Below are 12,504 nucleotides of genomic sequence, written 5' to 3'. Positions count from 1 at the left end.
TGCGCACCTCCCGAGACAGCCCATAACTACGTTATTATACCCTGAACAGGGTATATTAAGTTTGTCACGAAGTTTGTAACACCCAGAAGGAAGCGTCGGAGGTCCTATAAAGTTTATATATAAATGATCAGTATGTTGAACTGAGTCGATTTAGCCATGTCCGTCTGTCTGTCTGTATATATACGAACAGTTTTTAAGATATCGTTTTGAAATTTTGCAGACATTTTCTCTTCAAGAAGCTGCTCATTTGTCGGCACTGCCGATATCGGACCACTATGTATATCATATAGCTGCCATACAAACTGAACGATCGGAATCAAGGGCTTGTATGGAAAACTTCCGCATTTCATTTCATCCTAATAATTTATGACATATACAGTTTCAAGCGAATTTTGATTGAACACTATCTATCAAACACCAATAATAACCATTCATTTGATACAGTAAGCTCTTTATAAAATGTCCATCTTAATCTCCAAATTTTTAATTCCCACTGACTTATTTCTGTGCGATTAGCACTCTTTGTAGCATTGACTATCTACAGGCAAATATTTTGCTCAAAACCATCTATATTGGTCAGAAATTCATAACTATAAATACCGACTTAAATGGCATTTTTTATAGAGATAGACTGTTCGAGATAAAGCAAATTGATTTTTGTTGGCCGAGATAAAAATCCGCAATGTCATATGCAAGTGCTTGCATTTGGCGATTGTGCTGACAAAGTGACACATCATTTCTGAGTCAATTACTAATCATTAATACTGTAATAAAACGAGAAATCTATAATTTGTTATACCACACTCGAAATTACATTCAGTTATGTCATTAATAAGCTAAAGGTGACTAATATAGTAATTGAGGTATACAATGCCGATTATTTAATATGAATGTGTGTGCAATGTAATGATTAGCCATTTCGCACAGCCGGCTACTCGATTAACGATCAACTGTTATACATTTCAGTTTTTACTGTTCATAAGAAGTTGGAAAGTTTCATCAACTAATTGCTATTTCATTAATAACCACAGCCAAATTTACAGCGTGGACAACAACCCGTAGAGTCGCATTACAGTTTCAATTCGATTTGTACTCGATTAGAAATTAATATAATAAAGTAAGATTTTTTTATTTATAGTAAATGAATATGACTCAGCGCTTTAATCGAGCAAAGCCCGGTTAATTGATTAATTAACTCCTGTTCGAAAAGGTAATTATGCAATTTATAGTTATCCGAGCTTTGAATCGAACTTTTTCTCGCATTTTTTAAATGAAATTGACGCGAGGTACATAAATGAGATTAAATTTGCTGTCATGGGGATCTGGTCTTTATATTAACTGATACTTTCAGCCATTTTATATTTTCCTCGTAACTTTGCAACATACTTTCCTAGTCTTGAAACGTCTGAACACTTGTAACAATACTCGAAACAAATGTCATTGTATTACATACTTTAAAAATTTATCAAAAAAGTATACTCTTATTTCAAGTATAATTATCTCTGAATAGCTGAGGCTAGTATTAAACAAAAATTACCTTTACTCAGTTGTTAATGAAGAGCTCACTCTTAAACATATGTGAATATGCTCTCACATGTATTTATCTAACAATTTGCTCTCACTTAGTCACATTGTACTTAGTCTAGCACGTTGGTGCTTAATCATAACCTTTGTTCACATACATACATACATTGGTAGAAATTTTTTTAGTCAACTGAACTTATACATTATATAATTCCACATGGACAATGACTTGCAAATCGCAGTACTTGACTATAATCATTTGCAAATACAGGTTTATCAAATACCTTATTTCCGATGTTATTTGTACGCTTGAGTGAGTGCATTAAGTACGTGACAGATAGACTATGGATTGTAATTCTGAAGTTGGACAACTTAAAAAATAATTTAGAGAAATTAAACAATTAAAAAGAGATTAATTTTGTTGTGAGCAGGATTCTTTACCCTCCATTTATAGGATCACGAAAACAGTTATGGTAATCTCGGCCAAACTTCCATTAAACCCATAGTGTTTACATATCATATTTGAACTCTCTTCGTTTGCCTTAGTGATTGATAAAATTGGTTTTCCAAAATTGCTGAGCACACTGGTTTATTTAATTTCTCCAATATTTAGTGCATGTTCAGTACATATTGATATGTTCTGACGTCATCGAGAGTAGTACAAATTTGGTGATTTAATTATCTGTACAGATACAGATATGATAAATACTAAAAGCGTGAATATTTTTTTTTTTGCTTGAAATAATTATTATTTTTAATCATTATTGCTTGTTCATCATGATTTATACATATTTTGTTGATCATGCTTAGGTGCTGAAAAATTTAGTAATATTGGACTTATACCAACTAATTTTAATGAGGATTTCGGATAATTTAATTATTTTTGGAGAAGTTAATTATAATTAATTATTTATAAAATTTTTGTCTAGAGATTTTAAAAATAATGGTCCGCTGCTCTTAATTGATTTTTCTTCAATTTTGTCTTAAAAAAAATCTATATGTAATTGGTTTTAATTTTTTTTTCAGTTTTCCAAAGACTCGAATTTCTTAATATTTTTTTTTTATCTAATTTTAAAATGTTGTATCTAAATTCACAAGCTCTTTAGTAGCTTTTAAGTGTATATATTTATTTCTTGAATTGTCTAGAGTGGCCCCTTAATAGTTGAGAATTTCATGTACATAAAATGTTCCATCCGCTTGAAATGTAATAATTGTATCTTCTTATCACAAGCCCTCTAAAACACATACTCTACATAAATAGGCATTTAGAATTGTTAAAGTTGTTGTTAAATTGTATACTACAAGTACTAAAAATGTATTGCCAAACAAGTGGGTAACCATTTTGTTACAATTTGCTGACAATGAGAACTAATCATTCGACCGTAAACTGAACAATCTATGCAATAGATGGTACGAAACTAATTAGTTACAGTAAAAAATAGTAGCAAAAATTAACAAAGCAACCATTTTATTCACGTCACGAGCATTTATATAAACTATAGTTAGTTCTAACCAAAATGGGGTCATGTAGCCACTTCCTACTACAACTTGGCCCTTTGCCATCGCGAATTTTGGGAACGTCAGTTTTATCTTTATTTATAAATCAACAGCTTGTTCTGTTATACCTGATCGTGGTATATTTGTAAGCTTTGTTTACCAAATAGTACGTTGTAATAGTCGAACGCCAACTGACAAAATCGTGATAGCAAAAAACGAAACTACAAATATGAAACTGTAGACTCTCATATGGATATCTACGCTTGGTGACAGGATTGTAACATTTTTCATAGAGCCTTAACACACTGTTTTAAAATGGGAAATATCCGATTACAAGTACGCCCACTTTTCATAGGTCAACGAACAAAGCTAGCAGATTGGCAGAGACTGGCATGTGGCATCTCGTGACATCGCCCAGGAGATGGGAGTTATTCATCAAACCATCTGCAGAAGGCTGGATACACAAAAATGCTTGAAGTTTGGATTTCGCATAATTTGACGCAAAAAACCTTCTGGACCTCGACGACAATATCAAGTTAAAACGGTCGTGGTCGAAGGCCGGTGAATCGTCCCAAACAGTGGCCAAGCCGGGATTGACGGCTAGGAAGGTTTTGCTATGTGTTTGGTGGGATTGGAAGGGAATCATCCACTATGAGCTGCTCCCATATGGCCAGACGCTGCCGCTCTACTGCGAACAACTGGATCGCTTGAAGCAGGCGATCGACCAGAAGCGTCCACAATTGGCCAACTGGAAGGGTGTAGTGTTCCACCAGGACAACGCCAGACCACACACTACGTTGATGACACGCAAAAAGCTACGGGAGTTCGGATGGGAGGTATTATCGCATCCACCATATAGTCCGGACATAGCGCCAAGTGATTACCAGCTGTTCCTGTCCATGGCGAACGCCCTTGGTGGTGTAAAGTTGAACTCAAAAGAGGCTTGTGAAATGTGGCTGTCCGAGTTCTTCGCAAATAAGGAGCTTCTATGAAGTTTCCGTCTAGATGGAAACAGATTATCGAACGAAACGGCGCATATTTGAACTAAATCCGATCATTGTAACACTTTTAATAAAGCATTGAAAAAAGAGCAAAAAAACGGATGGGAGATATTTGACAATCTTATATCAAAAACTAGTAGAACTGCTTTAAAAGTTCATTGTTGAATTCATAGCTCATATATAATTATTAATAAACTTTGGAGCCATCTGAAATATGAAACGATACATAAAGCTATCATTTCTTAATCTCACCTAAACGAAGCAATTATGTTTAAAGTATTCATATCCATTGGGATAACCCACTTAAACGTCACATGGCAGTTGCACATCCATCCATACATACATTTCTTACTATACCTAGTTCACGATTGAGAGAACGCATAGTTACCGTTAATTCTCGCTCAATGAAGATGATAATTTGCGCTATTTATTGACGTTTTTATCGCTAATTTGTTGTGAATTTGCTTTATTCACTCGTATGAATTTTAACTACATGGAGATATGTATGAATTGAGAGAAAAGAGTTTCCGTGTTTCTATATTCGCAATATTTGCAATCGAAGTTATTCAACAATTGTTTCGTAATTTCTCTCAGAGAGACGCGAAATTGTGTTTAATCGCGTTCTCGCGATGCTAGAATTCGATTTTATTGAATGAACATCGTCGCTCACTCACGTATCCTCAATAAACTGTTATCTTGATTGGTACTCTTGTATTTTTATTATTATTTTTTGGTTTTTTTTATTTCTGATTTACTTGCTAGACTCTCTCGACTTAACGCAATTTGCGGTTCGCGTCATAGCTTATCAATTAGTAAATTTGATTTCACAATGCTGATAAATTCATATTAAATGCTTACAGATTATACATACATATGTATATATGTATTATTTTTGCTTATTTTTACTCTTTCTTCTTTTTAATTTAAACTGAACTCACGATGATTCTTAATTATTCTAAGTACATTTGTTCAGACAACTGTTGGTATGTGCAGAGAAATATATTCGGGGTTTTATGAACTTAATAGAATCATGATCATGTTTTTAAATTAATTCCGTTATATTTGTCGCAATAGAAATTTAAATAATTAATTAAAATGAAGGCCTCAGATATCTAACATGAGGACCTCAGTGCCAATGGATAATTTTTTACCGAAAATGCCGGTAACTCGCAGATATTTTAAAGAAATTCAGTGTGAATCTATTTCTTCTAATAATAAGCCTCTGTGCCAAAAATTAGTAAAATCGGGTCATAACTTTCCCTAGCTTCCATTATCCTCATATACGGGTTTCAAACTTCCGGTGGGCTTTACCGTATATATCGGTGATTATGTGAGATATTTTAGAAAAATTAAGTGAGCGTATAATCTTTGATATAGAATAGCTTGATAATGAATTCGGTCCAGGAATTGCCTGACCCTTCCTTTCTTGATATAATTGTTTCGACCATTTTGGGAGTAAAGGATAAAGCAATTTCTCTCTCTCTCTCTCTCTCTCATCTATAGAAAGTTTGAGTTAGACTAGGTTCCTCCAAGCTGTGTCATAAACGGATCTAACTGTCAAAGTAATCGTAACTCGAGCGAACTAATAGATATATTTTTCAAACGCAATCTTTTATCGAGTCATTTTGAGTCCTGACCTCAATTTTATCTTTAATCTCACGAATTCGCCTTCTCATATGTCCGTAGTATTGCTTTTGGAATACTTCAATTGATGATTAAAATTTAATAACCTAACTTTATCTAATCATTTGATTTGCTGTTGTTGTAATATCAACAACTGCAGTGATTTATTGCCGCGTACGCATGACAACCATAAATCTTTCGAAAGGCAAACTAAGCATATAAACATCAAACAATCCGCTAACTTTACATTGACCGCGCTATAATTTTCCCAAATGGAAATCTACTGAACAAGAGACCACACGAAAGGATCTGCCAAAGCCGTAGGCGTGTCACTTTGGTGCGCTCTAACTGCCTGGCGTACGCGCTACGCCTACTTCCACTCAAATACACACATACATACGAGTATATTATAGCCAGCATCAGCTGTGCGATGAGTCAACGCGTTCATCGCGTTCGCATCGCATCGTCAGACAGAAAAACCCAAAACACACAAAATCCACGCAATCCTAAGCGGCTTGCAAAGGTAGTCTTGTTATCAATTTGCTACGGCGCCTACGTTTACGTTACTCGCTGTTTGATTGTGTGTGTGTGCGTGCATTCCAAACTCGTTTCAAACAACTTTTCCGGAGCAATGGCTAACTGCATTTGACCGGCCGGTTCGCACTCTTAGCCGCTGGCGCTAAAATATCTTTGATATTCGTTGATCAATCGAACGTACAACCAGTTGCCAATAGTAAATAATCGACCAGATGGTTGACCCGCTGGTCACTTACTTAACTTGGTCCATAAATGTATGTGGCATTCGACGCACGTGAGCGCTTTGTCGTTGTTGAACGCACGAAAGTGCATACTTCACTTGCAAGTTGCAACAGATTGGTAAGCGAGAGAGAGAGAGAGAGACTCAAAGCGAGTGAAGTAAAGAGATGGAGAGAAAAAGTGAGTGTGTTGAGGAGAGCGAGTCGCGGCTTGTGAGCGCATAATATACTGTGAGAAATTGGGTGCCAAACACTTGTTGGTGCTGCTAGATCGTATTGAGATAGGAGTTGAGTACATTTATACTACATACAGGCTTGCTATCTGCCTCCATGCTAGCTGTATTCGTACAAGTTTGAGTGTTTGTCTGCTGTATATTGGGGTATCGCCTCACTGACTTCGTTCGGCTGATATTCTGAATGACACACACAGGCCACAAACACACATACATACCTCGGTTACTACCAAAGATACTACTTTTGTATTTTAAATAAATACGACGGCATAGCGTAGCCAACGCAAAGTCGGGAAACGTACGCGGTCTAGTGCACAACTTCGCACAGCCAGTTAGCCAGCAACATCAGCAGCAGGAGCAAGAGTGACTAAAAAAAATCAAACTAAAGCGATTGATAATAATAATAGTAGTGGAACAACTGGCATTGGAGCTTTTACAAGTGAACAGGTGTGGTGAAGAGCAAAGTGAAGTGTTAATACGTAACAAAGCCACGCACGTAATAGAGACGTTAGAGAAGTTAGTTGGTGGTGGTCAATGAAATAGCGTGATTTTCACGAACCAGTGATTTTGCTAGTGATTTTAAGGCAAATTTGCATACTCGTCTCGTAATTTTTTTCTAAACTGTAAATATTGTAACAGTAATTAGTGAATGATCTTGCGCGCGTGTGTCAAAGCGGTCAAAGTGCGTGCATACATACATACATACATACAAAAAAAGGCAACTGCGCTTGTGTGGTTGTGTTAAACACTCATACGCCCACAAATACAATCGTAATACTTTAGTAGTAATTCTCTCGCCATCACTATCGGCTGCTGGTTGATTAACTAAATTCATATTGTATATTTGCAATTTAATTAAATTTTTTATTGGAGAATTCAGTTGCAGTCCGATCGCTGTTGTGTGTTGATCGCGTTTTTTTGGTGCGCAGCATTTTGAGCGCGTGTGTTGCTAATTTATTTGACCGTGGTTCGTGACAGTTAATATTTGCGCATATGTACATACATAAATAGTAAATAATATTATACAATCAAAATATAAACATACAAATATACTTTAATACAAAAGTGCGGTGCTTGTGGGAAGCTGCGAAATATATTCATAAATATTTACATACCTACATACATAACTGCATATATGCATAATTAAAATGTTAAAGGCGCGCTTGTGAAGTCTTAAATGACCACAGCAATGTCAACGTTGTGCCCGAAGCGTTGAACAAGAGTTAAAAATAAAGTAAAAATAACTTTTAAAGTTGTAATAATTTCTTGGAAACGAATTGTTTTTAATATTAAGAGGCAATTATGCCTTTTTATGTGTATTTTTTTTTGTTTTGATAAAAAAGTAAATGCATTTGTGTATTAAATTAAAAAAAAAATTAATTGTGAAAAATATATGTTTAAAAAAATTGAAAAATATTTAATAGCTTATCATAATTTTGTGGAAATATTTTTAAAACAATATTTTCACTGTTATACTAAATATTTTTGTAAAAAATGTTTAATGAAAATTATAGAATATTTCAAAAAAATTAATAAAAACATATTTAATTAAGTTTACAAATTTTTTAAATTGTTTACAAAAATTGTGCGAAGCTATTATTTAAAAAAAATTCAAAACCAAACATTTAAAATATTAACAATTTTTAAACATAATTTTTTTCCATTATTTTTTTGGATGATCAAATTAACATTTTTTTGTTATTTAATTTAATAAAAAATCCCTTGATATTCAAAAAAATTAAGGACTTGAAACATAAAAAAAGCTAGGATACCATGACCTCAACTTAGCTTACCTCGAAACTTAAAAATGAATATTCTCTGAAATTAATTTGATCAGTGTTTTTGCGAATTATGTTTTTGTTCTTTAAAATATTTCAATCAATATTTCAATGAGAATATTACTGGAATTATTGACATCATGCCCGAGTGCTCTCGGTGCATTCGCGTTGATAGCATAACTCCTAGAAGCAGCATCTGAAGTGAAAATAAAAAAACGTGTTTAATTAGGGCTTTGAACAAAAATGTGGACGAGGGAAAAAAATTAAATTGTATTTTAGACAGAGGTTCTTGTGAAAAGAAATGGCAAAAATATCGACATTTTTTTTCTAATAGTTGTGATTGAAAAAAATCCTTCATTCAGGCCTTTGTAAATGTATTTCTCAGACCTGTCTAAAATTTCACCAATGTCGGTTGAAAAGTTTTGAGAAAAATGCCTTTAAAGTTTTGAGTAACAATAAAGCTACCTTGGAGCGCGGCACTTCTTCAGATTGTATATCCATATTATTACTCTGTTCGAATTGATATTTTAAAGCCGTTATGTTTTAGAGATGTTATAGAATATAATATGTTTATAGCCATGAAACTCATTTAATCCTTTCAAATAAACTCCTTATTATTTGCGCTCAAATATTATAAGAGAATACGAAGATGATGGGGTAACATTGATCGTGAACGAATACAGTTGGAATTCTACTGGCTAAATATAAACCAAGTGAAGAAGTAGACAGCAATAAAACGCATATTGTTCTTACCATTTCACATGACTTGTAATAAAATCGACGCAAGTAGGAAAATTTTCTAATTGAAATATTTATATACACTGCTCTGATCAAACTAAATCGCATACTCAAACGATCTCTACTCGCTTTTCAAGAGTTCAAAAGTGTTATTACGATTAATTATACGAAAACTCCCACAGATTTTCTTCTTTTCCCTATCATATTCAATTGAAATAATGAGTATTCCTAACCCCTCACTTTGAAGTGCCAAAAATTGCAGTGTAGTGCTTTATTTATCACATCCACCTTGATTCTGCCTTTTGCTCCACTTCAGACCCGTGCCGTTTACTATAACCTTGATCTTGAGCCTTTTGACAACAAATTAGTGCTGAAAATTCCTCCTTTCATAATATACTGTAGTTTTAGGAGTATATTGTGAATGTTTCATACATTATTTCACCACTGCAACACTTGAAGGTCGGCAGATTTCCTCCAATACTTGAAAACTCATATTAAATTGTATATTAGTACTTATTTCTACGAAGTCAAGAGTTATCTTAAAAAAAACCACTTGTCAAGCAATATTTTTTGTTTTATGAATTGGCAAACTCGATAAAAATTAAACAAATAATAATTATTTTACCACACCCAACAGCAAGGCAATGAAACACTTAAAGAGCTACACTTATCTATTATAAATTGTATTTTAAAATGATAATAATACGTAATGGCAACAAAAAAAATAACAAAATTATCGCGCAAAGGGTTAACCTTCACAATTAAAAATAACCGTTATCGATATTTGCGAGACGAGTTTTCAAGCATTTTACTAAATACATAGTTATTTAAATATTACAAATGTTAAATATATATGTAATTACCTTACCAATTAATAGCAATTTTTTTTTAATTAAATGTAATTATAGTCAAGAAGATAGTCAAGAAGATGCGGTCTAAGTTTTCAATTAACTAATTTCGTAATTAATTTAGTGTATTCTATGTATATACATACATTTTTATGGCTCGTCGGCTCAAGTCCTGTTCAGCCACTAATAAAAGTTAGCAAAATTTATTAAAAAACAAAAAGTAAATAAACAAATTTACGAGCAATAGCCAAAGATATGATAAAAGTCGCATTAATACAAGCAATTGCATAAATTTTCCACAAAAGTGTTTGGAAATTGCATGAAGCTGCAATTAAGAGATTATATGTCATAATTTAGCCTACACGCAGGTTTCGTTGTGAAATCCGACACGCAAATAAAACGAATGTGACTTTTATTGGGAAATTAGTGCGGCTTTTTAGACATTTTGTTATGCCTACTAAGTTATTTTTATGGTCCCGCAACATTTTACAGCGAGTTAAACAATTTTACTTTTTGTTAACGGTTGTTTGTAAAAAAACTCGAAATAACTGGCATCGGTATACTCGACATTTATTGTTTGTTACAATGTTCGGGGTGAAGAAGTTGGTTTTGCTAATGGATGAGATTAAATCACTGCCACTCCCAGAAATTCAATAAAATACAAGGCGGTTTCCAAATTGCTTAGATCCACAACTGTAAATCGCATTTTCGCAGAACATTTTCGTTACTTAGGCATGAAAACTGGTCATACATTGATTTAGCCTGTAAGATATATCGATTTCTGATCTTCCGTTCAATTTTAATCCTTATATGATCACTGATCTGATCTTGGTTCCCTATTACTTAGTTTCACAACTTGAATGCTCCTTTTAGCAGAACATTTTCTTTACTTACAGTTGGAAACGGCTCATACCTTCCTCTAGTCTCCATGTATAATATTTACAAGACATTTTCGTACTTCCGTTCAATTTTAATCCTTATATTATCACTTATCTGACCTGGTTTCCAACTTGCTTAGTTTCACAACTTGAATGTGGACCCAATGCTATTTTCGCTGGACATTTTCTTTGCTTAGGCATGAAAACGGGTCATACCCTCATCTAACCACCAAACTATATCGATTTCTTCTCTTCAATTTTAATTTTTATATGTTCACTGATCTGATCACTAATATTCCATACCTTATTCGATATGTTTCATATTTCTGGAAAGCTTGTAGTTGTCGTGTTGGATTTCACCCTTCCTTATACATTTTTTTCAGTTATGTAAAGGAAATTTAATAAAATTTTATATTTTTATAACCCTTGCTAATAGACATAATTTTATTATTTAATTAATTTATTTCCAATTAATATTTGAAGTACATATGTATATTTAAATTTCAGAAAAAAAACCAGTAATATTATATAAAAAGTAATTAAAAATAAATATTTTCACACTTGGCTGCTCTTATCGAAATAGTTAGTCGTAAACTTAACTACAAAAAAATATATATATATAAATTAAATATAAATATTTGTTTTTTTTTTTTTTTTTGTTACACACTTTTAATTACATTTTTTACCAAGTCCAAGTTAGACATAGAGTCTTCGACCTTTACATATCGGCTTTTATATTTTTTAATTCTTTTTTGTTTTTGTGTTTCAACATCACCCACGGCTTGACGATAAGTCGCTTACACTATTAACCAGTGATTGTGATAAAAACTTGATTAGCCAGATTTTTTACAGCCACATTTTACAGCGCAATAATAATCATAAAGCGTTTAAAAAAAATGTTTGTGCACTTGCCGCCGTAGAAATACAGTTGAACTTCCATAACTCGAACTTCTATAACTCGAAGATCTCCATAACTCGAGCTCTTGATTTGGGAATAGCGTTTAGAAGCTAAATTTCATACAAATTTCCTAACATAAACCGAAATTTTCGACTAGTACATAATATAAAATTTTACTATCGAGGCTAACGTATGTTAAAACGTTGTAAATATATAAAACTGTCTACAGCTTTTTCAAAAATTGTTTTTTTAATGAAAACTTCTATAACTCGAAGTCTCTCTAACTTGAAGTTTCTTTGTGGTTTATGGTGATTCCAGTTAGGGAAGTTCAACTGTAGTTGAATCTCTGCACTTCAGTTAGCGTAATTAGTCGGATATGCACGCCAATGCACATTGTATAAAAAGAGAAAATAAAAATAATTTTATAAATTTTTCCACTCTGTGTCTCGCAATATATTTTTTTTTATATATTTTATTTATGTTAAATATGTTATTGATAATATGAGTCATCGTATTTGTTCTATAATGTATAGTTTTTGCTTTAACAGTTCCTGTTGTACTCTCTTAATGAAGTGTTCGTCCGAATTTTTGTCTTCAACTATTACTTGACTCTAATTCCTCAATGCCATTCAGTATCTGGAGTGAGACTGTAAAGCTTTAATCATTCGTTCAAACACATCAATTTTAATGCTCTTTAGTAGCATACTTAGTTTGTTGAATTTTTATTTTAA

At 33.0% G+C, this 12,504-nt stretch overlaps 1 protein-coding gene across 4 annotated transcripts in view; it reads left to right on the top strand.

The window, feature by feature from the left end:
* Nucleotides 1–6,898: 6,898 nt before the first annotated feature.
* The window catches only part of LOC105218141 (uncharacterized), a 33,990-nt gene continuing 28,384 nt past the window's right edge, over nt 6,899–12,504 (top strand). The window contains exon 1 of one of the 4 annotated variants that reach the window (XM_054231745.1): nt 6,899–7,082. The gene's annotated coding sequence lies outside the window, so the exon portion shown is untranslated. Of the gene's footprint in view, nt 7,083–7,152; nt 7,644–12,504 lie in introns of those variants that run through there. The other 3 variants (XM_011193524.3, XM_054231744.1, XM_029044009.2) reach the window with 3 other exon arrangements.

This window comes from Zeugodacus cucurbitae, chromosome 5, assembly GCF_028554725.1.
Source record: "Zeugodacus cucurbitae isolate PBARC_wt_2022May chromosome 5, idZeuCucr1.2, whole genome shotgun sequence".
NCBI lineage: Eukaryota > Metazoa > Arthropoda > Insecta > Diptera > Tephritidae > Zeugodacus > Zeugodacus cucurbitae.
Note: the sequence above shows the minus strand (reverse complement) of the source record. Positions and strands in the feature narration are given on the sequence as shown.